The sequence below is a fragment of the Setaria viridis genome, chromosome 6 (assembly GCF_005286985.2).
Source record: "Setaria viridis chromosome 6, Setaria_viridis_v4.0, whole genome shotgun sequence".
Lineage (NCBI taxonomy): Eukaryota > Viridiplantae > Streptophyta > Magnoliopsida > Poales > Poaceae > Setaria > Setaria viridis.
In genome coordinates, this window is record NC_048268.2 from 25,327,155 (window position 1) to 25,339,513 (window position 12,359).

General features: G+C 46.5%; 1 long non-coding RNA gene across 1 annotated transcript; it reads right to left on the reverse strand.

The window, feature by feature from the left end:
* Positions 1 to 3,417: 3,417 nt before the first annotated feature.
* Positions 3,418 to 4,730, reverse strand: LOC117859657 (uncharacterized). The gene is made up of 3 exons (XR_011898546.1): positions 4,469 to 4,730; positions 4,292 to 4,404; positions 3,418 to 4,205 (listed from the first exon to the last, which is right to left on the reverse strand). It is a non-coding gene; the product is annotated as an uncharacterized lncRNA (long non-coding RNA).
* Positions 4,731 to 12,359: the final 7,629 nt, after the last annotated feature.

Genomic DNA, 12,359 nt, shown 5'->3' on the forward strand with positions numbered 1-12,359 from the left:
CTTCGTCAGCGAAGTACTCTCGGACTCCAAAACTCGGTATTCACCGATACAAAAGCTCTTATACGCAATTCTGCTCACCTCCCGGAAACTGCGCCATTATTTCGAGGAGCACAACATCACAGCCATCTCTGACTTCCCGCTCGGCGAAATTCTTCACAACAGAGACGCCACGGGTAGAATCTCCAAATGGGCAGTTGAACTCGAAGCTCTCACCTTGGACTTCAAGCCAAGGACAGCTATCAAATCCCAAGTTTTGGTCAACTTCGTAGTTGAATGGACTGAAAATCAAGTACCAACACCAGTCGAACGGCTAGAGCACTAGGTAATGTACTTCGATGGTTCCCTCAAACTTGAAGGGGCCGGTGCAGGCGTATTACTTATCTCCCCCAAGGGAGACTAGCTCAAATACATACTGCAAATCTTCTGGGAAGCATCCAACAACGAAGTCGAGTATGAAGCACTGCTACACGGCCTTCGCCTTGCAATCTCCCTCGGCATCAAAAGACTACTGGTGTACGGCGACTCACTAGTCGTTATAAACTAGGTCAATGACGAGTGGAACCGAAACAAGGACAACATGGACGCGTACTGCAAAGAAGTCTGTAAACTGGAAAACAAGTTCTCAGGCTTGGAATTTCATCACATCGTTCGTGACAACAACGTTGCCGCCGACGTCTTATCCAAAATGGGCTCAACTCGTGCAGAGCTTCCAGCAGGAATTTTCGTACACGAACTGCGCAAGCCGTCCATACCTAAACAAGTCACATCACTAGCGGTCCAGACTGCTGACGTCTCTTGTGAAATCATGATGATAGAGGTCGACTGGAGGACCCCTTCATCAACTACATTAAAGAGCACCAGCTACCATCCGACAAAAATAAGGCTGAACAAATCTCCCGATGAGTAAAAAATTACATTCTAGTCAGAGACAAGCTCTACAGGAAAGGTGCATCATCTGGGATACTCATGAAGTGCATTACCTGGGATGACGGCCAAGAAATCCTAGAGGAAATTCATAAAGGAATCTGTGGCAACCACGCCTCTTTGCGAACAATAGTTGGCAAGGCTTTCAGAGCAGGCTTCTACTGGCCCTTTGCTCTAGCCGATGCTAAACAACTAGTTCAGAAGTACAAAGGTTGTCAATTCTTTACCAAACAATAGCATGTACCGGCTTACAAGCTAGTCACAATACCTCCAACATGGCCGTTTGCCTGCTGGGGCCTCGACATGATAGGGCCATTACCAACTGCGCCAGGAGGATTCAACCGAGTACTCATGGCAATCGACAAATTCACCAAGTGGATCGAGGTCAAACCAGTCACTTGCCCCAAGGCAGACCGAGTCCTCGACTTCTTAGATGAAATCGTACACCACTACGGCTTTCCCAACAGGATTATCACAGACCTAGGGTCAAACTTCAACAATCATGACTTTTGGGAATACTGCGAGAATAGCGGCATCGACGTCCGCTATGTCTCGGTCGCTCACCGCGAGCCCATGGACAAGTCGAGCGTGCTAATGGCATGATACTCGACGCCCTGAAGAAAAGACTACATAATGTTGGCAACACCAAAGGCGGCAAATGGCTCAAAGAGTTACCCAATGCTCTGTGGGGCCTACGTACCCAACCATGCAAGACTACTGGGCTCTTGCCCTATTTCCTTGTGTATGGCTCGGAAGCCATACTACCCGCCGACATCATGTGGCAATCACCTTCAGTTGAACAATATGACGAAGAATTGGTAGAAGAAACAAGGCGAACAGATATAGACAGTCTAGAAGAAACAAGATGCGTAGCACTAGTGCAATCTACTAGATACCTTGACGGTTTAAGGCGTTACCACGACCGCAACGTCAAGGAAAGATCTTTCAACTTGGGCGATATGGTCCTCAAGCGTATCCAAGACACAACAGGGTTGCATAAACTCAATTCACCATGGGAGGGTCCTTACATCATGTCAAAGGTTACGGGACATGGATCTTACAGACTCCAAGAGCTTTCAGGAGAACAAGTACCAAACTCTTGGAATATAGAACACCTTTGTCGCTATTACCCATAGCAGCATCCGAGTAATCGCTTCAAGGCAACAACTCATGATGACTACTCGAGCTAATAGCTCGACTACTGACTTCAAGATACATTAGTATTGACTCAAGAATTATCAACTCAACAAGGATCACTGCCCTGGTACAAAGTTTCCATAAAGTATTTCTTTACTCAGAACCGAAGATACATCATCAAGTTACATACGAGTATGAGTACTCGGAATACACAAGGACTACAAGCAACTGCCTACTGGCGGGCTGCATTTAAGCCTCAGGCTTTTACTATATCACAAGGCCACTCAGGTCTGCCGACTCCATCGGGAAGGGCCTCCACGCAAGGAAGCTGCACAAAACGCAGCCATATCCAGGTCCTCTGCCCAAGGCAACGCCAGGAACTCCTGCATCACCACTGCCTTGACAGCGGCAACGATGAATCCTGCGCGACGCGCCTAGAGGGAACCAAGGCTGCTCTTTTGCTAGCCTGGCGGGGCCAATCCACTCTACGGCCACACCTCCACCTCTAAGAGAGCGGGATAAAGACCGCGGCACTCATCACCTATCACTCGCGAGTTCCAGCGCGTACTCCACTGGATCACGAGCTGCAAGATGAGGCGCGTGATGAAACCTCCTATGAGGATTCTTCTAGCACCGCGGCTATCCCTACGAGCGCAGGAGTCTGTGGAGGGAAGGTGGCCTCAATCTACGAGGAATCTTCTAGCACTAGTGCACTCTTTGATGGCTCTCTACTCTCAAACAACAACAACCGAAGGCAATCCATTGCTACTCAAAAACTTGGTTTAGGTCGACATCCAGATGGATCTATTTATAGCTGAGAGCTGCAACTACCACATACCCAAGAGTTACTATGCGCCCGTGATCAATGAGTCTGACAACTTCTAACTCTGCCCACGTGATGGCACTTATGCTACAAAGGACAAAAGAGTACAGTACACCCGTGCATCCACAAAGGACAAAAGAGTACAGTACACCCGTGCCCCTCAAAAGCAGAGTACTCGACAGCATTTCGACTACTCGAAACTCAGAATTACTCTAGCCAAGCACGGCCCACATTCACATCGTCTCGGGGGCTTGGTAGGATCTGACCCTCTGTTCAGGGATTGGCCGCACCCGACCCTGGATTGGAATCTAGGGTCGGGTGAGGCGGAGTTCTTCCCCTCAAGGGGTCGGGCGCACCCGACCCTGGGACCCAGGATCGGGCGAGGCAGAGTTCCCCCTTTAGGGGTTGGGCTTCGCTGATCCCGCCACTTCAATTCGGGCAAGACGGACTAAATCTACTCTTTGCAAGACAACCATTTCAAGCAACAAAACAATGGGCCAGCATTTATTTGTCACAATATTGTTCAAAATACTTGAAACAGTTTCAAGAGTACATAAAACACTCAAGGCTCTTCTGGAGAGACAAACTCCGACATTTTCGACGCGATAGGCTCCGCCTCCTCAAGGTACTGCGCATATGCTCCTTCTGTGCAGTTGCGAGCCACGCCATCACCAGCTGCTGCCAAGTCCACCCTCGGGTAGTAGGACTTCACAACGGCAAGGACCTGTTTGCAAACAGCTTTGCAGAGTCCCGCCACTTTACTCGGGGCAGCCTTCAATCGCTCGACTAGTGATTGAGGCCCTGCGCCCTCTTCCACGGGGGATATGGCGTTCACCAACTCTTCAGCTGCTACAGTCAACTCCTGGAGTTTGCCTCGGAGTCTTCCCATGGTCTGGGCATGATCTCTGCATGCCACCATGGCCATGGCAAGCATTATGCCATTCTGCATCTTCCTGTCCCGCTGATGCTCACAAGCAGCCTGTGCTTCCGTCAGTGCGGCCCGAAGACGTTCAGCTTCATCCGCCACTCGATCGTGTGCGTTTCTCCAGTCGAGGACTTGGCTCCTTGCAGCCGCCTCATGCCTCTTGAGCTCTACAAGACAAACAAGTTCAACCATAGCTGACTACAATTGGACATACTCGGAGTATGCAAAGTACTCACCTTGATACTTTTTGTTCAGAGACTTGTAGCGGCTCTCCAGTTTTTGCTGCAAGACTTCGTGATCCGACCGTTCCACAACAAAAGACTTTGCTCCAACCTCGTGAACCCTTAAGGCTTCTGTCAGTCGAGCACATTCCTGCTCCAATTGATGACTTCGTTCCTGAAGGGTCCGAGTATGCAAGGCAATATGATCAGTTAAAAGCCTCACAATTACTCGATCTATGTGAAAACACAAAGGAAATTCACCTGGAAGCTCCGGAAAACATCGATGGCCCTCTGGAACTCCGAGTTAGATAGCAGGCTGAGCACTGATCTTTGAGTACTCTCCGCAAGATGAGGAGTTGCACCCAAAGTAGCACCTACAACATTTATCATCAGTCACCTGCTTGCTACGACTACAATAACAGGACTACAGAAACATACCTGGAGCAGTTGCCTCTTTGGATTTTTCCACACCCACTACAGCCAGAGATGGCCAGTGGATGTTGATAAGGCAGCAGTTCCCGAACCCGACGCGGCGGCGGGAACTTTCACCGAACGAATGACGTCTTGAAGCATAGACATAGTAGCTCCAAGGCGACCGGCATCGACTTCGGGTACCTCCTCAACAATCAAGTCCTCCAAGGGAGCAGATAATGTAGTCGAGGGATCCGAGACTACCCTTGTCTCTACAGGGATAGTTTCCTCTGCATCTCTGCATCAAAATATGTCATTACACGACTCCAAGAATCCTTAAAGCTATACAACAGATAAGCAAGCTCACCGCGTTGAGCGTGGCGGAAATCACACACGTTTCTTCTCGCCGATGGGCAGCCGAGTACTCGGCGCCACAGGAACAGCTGCTGGCGTTGTCTTCTCACCAAAACCTGGGAAGCAGAAGTCAAGACTACAATACCACACAGACAAACGAAATTAGTCAGGATAGAAAGCTTACCACTGGCGATTACACTGGACAACAAGGAACCAGTAGCGACTACTGGCGACACCTCCTTTGCAATACCCGCTACTCCGGTGGGCAACCCCAGGACTGCCTGGTCAGTAACTAACGGCATGGTAGCCGACGGAGCCTGTACGGTTAGCTCGAGGGCTACTCTAGCTTCCGTCGCTGGCACCCTCTCTGGCACCATATCAACAGATACATTACTGATGTCCGAGTCGGTCACGACTACTTCTTCGAAGTAGTCTCATCATCACCAAGTACCATATCAACAGCCTTTTTGAACAAGACAAAGTAGTCACAATGATCGCAAGCCCAACTTCATCAGCTACAATTGAGTACACGACTACATACCTTGGTACCCAGAGACTTCTCAGGGGTTGAAGCAGACTTAGCCGCAGACATTTTCTGGACTACTCTGCGTTTCTTGACAGGAGGAGAGGGCTCGTCCTCCTACTCCTCGACAACAGTCTCCTCTTCTTCCGACTGCGCTAAGTAGCCGGCAAGAACTCGAGACTACAAGACAACAAGTCGATATTAAACAAATATCACACCAAGTCAAAAAATACAAGTCAAGCGCTAGAACATACCACTTCTGGCTCGTACCAGGCATCATACTGCCGAAGAGCGGCAGGGATCACTGGTACTCCCTGATAGTTCCTGAAGAACTTAGCCAGCAACGCCTCTACATCGTCATCAGATATATCCTCATCGGACATATGCGATGGATCATTAAGGCCTGTGTACTCACTCCCCGAGTGAGCACGTTTCTGAAGCAGCTGGACTCTTCTCTTCAGAAAACTGGCCACCACATTGATCCCAGTAAGACCGAGTGCCTTCAACTCGGTAATCTGCTGCATCAAGTGGTCAAGTTCTGGGCTGTCCTCGGGTTCGCTCACCCAGTTTTCTGCATGCTTGGGCATGTGACCAATCACCACAGGCAAGCGAGGATCATGGTTCCCGATGTAGAACCACCTTTTCTTCCACTCCCCATGGGAGTCAGTCAGGTTATACTCAATATATGCACCCGAGTTCCTAAGTTGGAACCCGGCGCCTCCAAAGACTTCTGTTCTTTGTGCACTTGGCTGCGGCTTACAGCGGAACAACTTCCTAAACAACTCGAGGCTTGGAGGAACCCCCAAATAAACTTCGCAGAGGTGTACGAAAATCGACATATGCAGTACACCATTGGGGTTCAAATGAACAAGTTGAAGCTTATAATACTCGAGGATACCTCTGAAGAAGTCGGCGGTGGGCACCGCCAACCCCCTCTCCACAAAGTGTGCGAGCATCACTGTCTCGCCTGGATGTTCCTCAAAATGCCACGCATTTGGAAAAGCTGGGCGCCACTCGAGTATTTCCTTCGGCTGCAGAAGCTTGGCATCGACTAGTGCTTGCACGGCCTCTTCCTTCATCACCGAATGCTGCCATGTCACTCCCGGCAGCGGCGGCGCAGTCTGATTCGTCGGCCCCACCTTCGGTGCCGGCAACACCAGTTCCATCCCCTTCTTGGACTTCACCTTGCCCGCCGCCGGAGCCTTGCCCTGGATCTTCTCAGGTTTCTTGCCCATCTTCTTGGTGCGCATCCGCCGATTTCAACTTCCGCAAAAGGCACTCACTCTCGGATCTCTCTCAAGGGGGAGCAATGGTGGCGGCGGCACTTGGAAATTGCGATGGCGCAAACACGGAGCAGAGGCGCAGGGGAGGAAGAAAAACAGATCTGATTACAGCTGGGGGTAAACCTAACCGAAAGGGGGCCCTCCAGTTTTATCTCCGCCACCTCCGGATTCCAAGCGTCAGTTACGCAACGGACGGATTTTAAGCGAATTAATTGCCTTAAACACCCAACGGCTACTCTTTTCAACGGGTTTTTGACCACTTCAACGACAGAACTTGCCTAAGTGCTCGGGGGCTGCGGGTACCATACCCGATGGTCAGTTTTTTTCTTTTTCAAGATTTCCAAGGGTAAAATGGACAAAAAGCAGGATTGACCCTAAGCCTGACTCTTCGACTCAAGCTAAGGCTCGGGGGCTACTCCATATGGAGTGCGATTGACATCGTACTACCATATAAAAATTCTCGGAACAGAAACAACCCGAAGGAACAAGAAGAGTACCTTCCAGCCACGTGACAGTACTCGAGCACTTCGATCCACAACCTCTACAATGAACTACTCGGATAATGCCCGCAGTGCCCAAGACTGTGGCGCACGACTACAAAGTACTCGGGGGCTGTCGGGCATGCACCCCAGGCCCACGAGTAGACCTTGGACGGCCCACTGAGGGGCGTACTCGGACACGATCAAGACAAGGGATAGGCGTATCCCACTCGGACTAGTCAAGTGTGTGTATGGAAAACTACTCGGGCCATACCGAGTAGAACTCTGTAATAGTACTCGACTAGGACTCAGACTTGTAACCCTGCCCTCCCGTGTATATAAGGGCGGGCAGGGACCCCCCTAAAGGACAACTCCAGTTCATCCAAGATCAATACAAACCAACACACAGGACTTAGGGTATTACGTGATCTAGCGGCCCGAACCTGTCTAAATCGCGTTTCTTGTGTCACCATTGATTCCTTGATTCTCGACGATCCTTAACGCACAAAAGACCACCTAGGGTACCCCCTAGGCAGGTTGCCGGTCTAAAACACCGACACTCTCGGTCAAATGGTTGAGCTCGAGCTCAGGGAGGATGAAGGAGCTTATTTTATAGTGTGTACGTTAGTACTAGCTGGTGGCTCTAACCGGTACTAAATTGTGACATTTAGTATTGGTTGAAGCTACCATCTAGTACACACGTGCATGAACACCATTTATTACCGATTGAAGCTACCAGCCGGTACTAAATGGCTTCCAGGGAAATCTAGCTGTTGGCCGTCCGGTCCCCATGCCGCCATTTAGTGCCAGCTGGGGCTCCAAACCGGTACTACAGGGGCTCCGGTTGCATTGTGCCTGATGACCGGTACTAACGCCATGCGTTAGTACCGGACGAAAAGGCGTCCGGTACTAACGTGTTGGACGAATGCTCAGTTTTCCAGTAGTGTTGGTTAGAATCCCGCTACAAGCCATGACGTGCGTCTCGCGTTGGCTAGTTAAATATCAATGCATGTCGCGGGCGCATCAAGGGTAAGCGCATTATATGGAGTCTCCCACCGTTCACTCGTTTCGCTTCTGTCAAGCTATTATATGGAGTCTTTTTTGAAGTATATTGAGTTGAAGGAGTATATAAGCACCTATATACTACTTTTGTTTGGATAATGTTTTTCATCTAAAGGCATGGGTGAATGGTTCTACCAAAAGTCATTGAGGTCGCCCTCTCCATCTCAAGGGTGTTAGTGCATTGCTATGTTCATCCATAGCAATGGTGGTTGGGTGTCTTTTGCTACGCCTGAACATGGACCCAAGTATCTAAGGTAGAAAGTATTCTTGAATGAATATTAAAATTCTCAAAAAGAGAAAAACCTTGAAGGAAATAAAGTCATAAAAATTGACTCATTTTGAATAATACTTTCCAAATAAAAGAGCTTATAGAAGAGCTCAAGTTAATATAAAAAGGATGATGTAAATCACTTCTCTCTTGCATGAGAGAATTTCTCATAGAAGAGAAATGTTATTCTCAAAGAATTAGAAAGTCCTTGACTGATTAAAATGAAGTGAGGAACTAAATGGCCTAGAATGTGCCATACAAGCACTTGTAAGTAAATATGTAACTAGGCAACTAGCTAGCATTGATAGCAAGTATCCTCAAATACCATATAAGGTATATTGATGATTGGCAAATTGAATTATCCCCTTAAATGAAGACATTATTATCTTAGTGGAAGAAGCCAAATCTAGAGGATCTACTGAATAGATCATTGGCACTAGCTTAGAATCCACTAAAATAGAGTTGTTATCATTTTAAATTCAAATATTAAAATTTTAAGTGTAATATCTATAAGGTATGCAAATATTTAACTCATTACCCCATATTCCTCTAAAAGGATAAGCTTTTATTTTATGTTGCATGGTGAAATAAGTGGTTACTAGTGCTAGAAGCATTACTCCTAATCATAATTTAGAAGAATTATAAATTAAGTCTTTGAAGGACTAAGCATTGTACTCATGCACATTTATGAAGAATATGACTAAGGCATTTTGAATACTAAAGTTCAAAGGATGTTGTCATGAGGGCGAGCATATCTTTAATCATATTTACACTTGAAGTAATTTAGTTGTACCTAGAAGGATCCAACTTTGATGATTAATTATTGAAGTTATCATGAAGGTGTACCACTTGATTGTTTAAGATCATGTATATTTTTATTACAAGAGTCGTAAAGTTCATGCATAAATCTTGAAAATTGTTTAATGTTCATGAAGAATAGCTATATAGAATAGTATAAACTAAGAAGGTTTAATGTTGTAGTCTTTTTCCCTTTGTATGTTTTTATTTGAAAGTTTCTCACATAAAGTTTTTAATGAGGAAACATGTGCGATACTACAATACAATTACGGTTCATATGTACTTTTTCTCCAATAATCGTTTTTCCCACTGAGTTTTTAGGATGAGTTTTTGATGAGTCATATGCATTCGTAATAATCGCCTAAGGGTAGTGCTGTAAAACAACCGGACTCTAGAACTGAGAGTATAGAAGGATCTAGAAATCCTAGTTGTAGTCCGGTTACTTGTGGACTTAGGCTTTGACAATAGCAAGTAGTGTATTTGCCGATTGTGTCTACCACAGTGGCAGTTTTCTACACAGTAAGAATTATGGAATGGTGCAGTCTTGATGAGCTAAACAATGCAAAGAATGAACTGATCATTTTAGGAACGTTCACCGCCCAACCTGTTCTTACCCCTAGTGTAAAAATGTATGATTTGGGACATAATATGTTGGAAGATGTTAACCCTCACTAGTAGAGAACTGATCTTCCATGTGTCCCCTTTTATCCTAGTTTAAAGTTGGCTCGGGACAAAAGGGGGCGCGCCACGATAAGCTGGAATGGAGCGGAGAGTTACTCCTGGTTGGTATTTGCAACCGGGACTAAAGGGACCCCTTTAGTCCCAGTTGTAATGGCCAGAGTCCAGGCGTCGGTGGCGTGCCCCTTTTATCTCGGTTGAAGCCTCCAACCGGGATGAAAGGGTGGCCCTTTTGTCCCGATCGGGACAAAAGGTGTTTCTTTTTGTCCCGATTGGAGTTTTTAACAGGGATAAAAACTCATCCCTCATTATATCCTAGACAGAGGTCTTTCTTTCTCCTCCAACCCAAGCTAGTCCACTCCACAAAGACAGAGAGCTTCACCTACTCTCCGGTGGCACCAAAGCAAGGGAGGTGCAGCCCGAATTTTTTTCCCTTATTTCTATGCGAATTTCACTCATCCAAAGTGTTGTGAAGGTTTGCTACTTCATCCTCTTGTTATGCTTTGATTTATGCTTTAGAGAGGGAGAAAAATAAGTTTGTTTGTTAGAAAGATCGAGAATGAAGAGGATTTGTATTTATACATGTTTTTGAGCTAGAATGTGATGGATAGTTTGCTTGTTATATACGATTCGTATTAGTTAAAACAACTTGATGTGTAGAATGGAAATGGATAGTTTATTTGCTAGAATGTGAAGTAGAAAATGGAGAGGATTTTGAGCTAGAATGTGAGGGAGATTGATGTGTCATATATAGTTTGTATCCTTGCAGTGGTTTAAGAATGATGCTACCCTTGTCTAGACGGTTTATCTTGTCAAATTCAATATGGTTTTTTGTTGAACTTGCATACCGTGTTCATCTCGGTAAGCATGTTCTTCGCCAAGCAGCAACGGACGTCAAGGAGGAGCTCTGATTCTACGAGAAAGAGCAAATACAGACATCATGGAAGACCGTGTCCCCTTTTTTTGTATAATCAAAGCTCTTCCATGATGAAGTACGGTGCCGCCTAGTTGAGAACATGCTCGCGAGATGATCACGGTCTTCAAGTTCAACAAGTTCAGCTGTCACACCGTGTTCATCTCGGTAAGCATGTTCTCCGCCGAGCAGCAACGGACGTCAAAGAGGAGCTCCGATTCTACGAGAAAGAGCGGCAATGGACATCGTGGAAGACTGTGTCCCCTTTCTCGTAGAATCAAAGCTATTCCATGACGAAGTACGGTGCCACCCAGTGGAGAACATGCTCACCGAGATGATCACAGTCTTCAAGTTCAACAAGTTCTGCAGTGCTAAGGTATGAATTTTTGTACATAGAGTGGCTTCTGCTACTGGAGGTAGTGGCAATGGTGGGGGTGATTGTCATTCCTCTCGTGGCAAGGGGAAAACCATAGTTGGCCCTCATGATAAGCCAAAGAAAATGAGCACGTTGGAGAAAGCAGTGCTTCGTTTTTTGCAGAGATTCATGAAAATGCCGTTGCGGCAGGTTAGGAACCTCCTTTTGGTGGTTGTTATGCTCCATCGCCAGTCTGGGTGTTTCATGTCCACTTAGTACTACCATTGCAGGAGGCACAAATAAACCACAGGATGAGGCTGGGTCAGCGGAACCTTCGTCTTCACCGCCCAAGGATGCTTAAAGTCCTCCTAGATAATACTCAGTGGATGGCTTGTCGTAGTATATCATGTTGTTTGGATCTGTAATTTAAATATGTGTATTTCTATCTATATCTAAACTTTCAGCATTATTTGCATTACAAAGTTTGACATGCTTTCAATCGTGAATCCATTTTCATGCGTAATCCATTTTCAAGTATAATCCATTTTCATGCGTAATACGATGCAGATGGATCGGAATAGATGTATAATGCGGACAGACGGAGCAAGGTGTTTATTGATGGCTTGCATTATTTTCTCGAAGTGGCCAAAGCAAACAAGCCAAAGAACGGGTTCGTATGTTGTCCATGCTTCCAATGCAGTAACAAGAAGGACTATTCAAAGAATTCCTGGGGGACTATTCACAGCCACTTGTTTAGATACGGTTTCATGCCTAACTATTTGGTTTGGACCAAGCACGACAAAAGAGGGGTTGTAATGGAAGACGACGAAGAGGAGGAGGATGATGAAAACATTCCGGACTAGGCTGCCGGCCAAGATTTTGTAGATACTACAATGGGCGAGGCTGATGAAGATGAGTTTGCAAAAGATGGCCCTAGTGATGACCTTGGTCAGGTGCTACGAGATGCACATAGAGATTGTGAAACTGAGAAGGAAGCAGCAAAGTTGCAGCACATGATAGATGATCACCAAAAATTATTGTACCCAGATTGCCAGCAGGACCTAAAAAAACTAGCTACAACACTAGAATTTGTGCAATGGAAGGCCAAAAATGGTGTGTTCGATAAGGCATTTCAGGGGATGTTGAACATTGTCAAGAAGATTCTTCCCGAGAATAATAAATTGTCGTCCACAACATATGAAGCT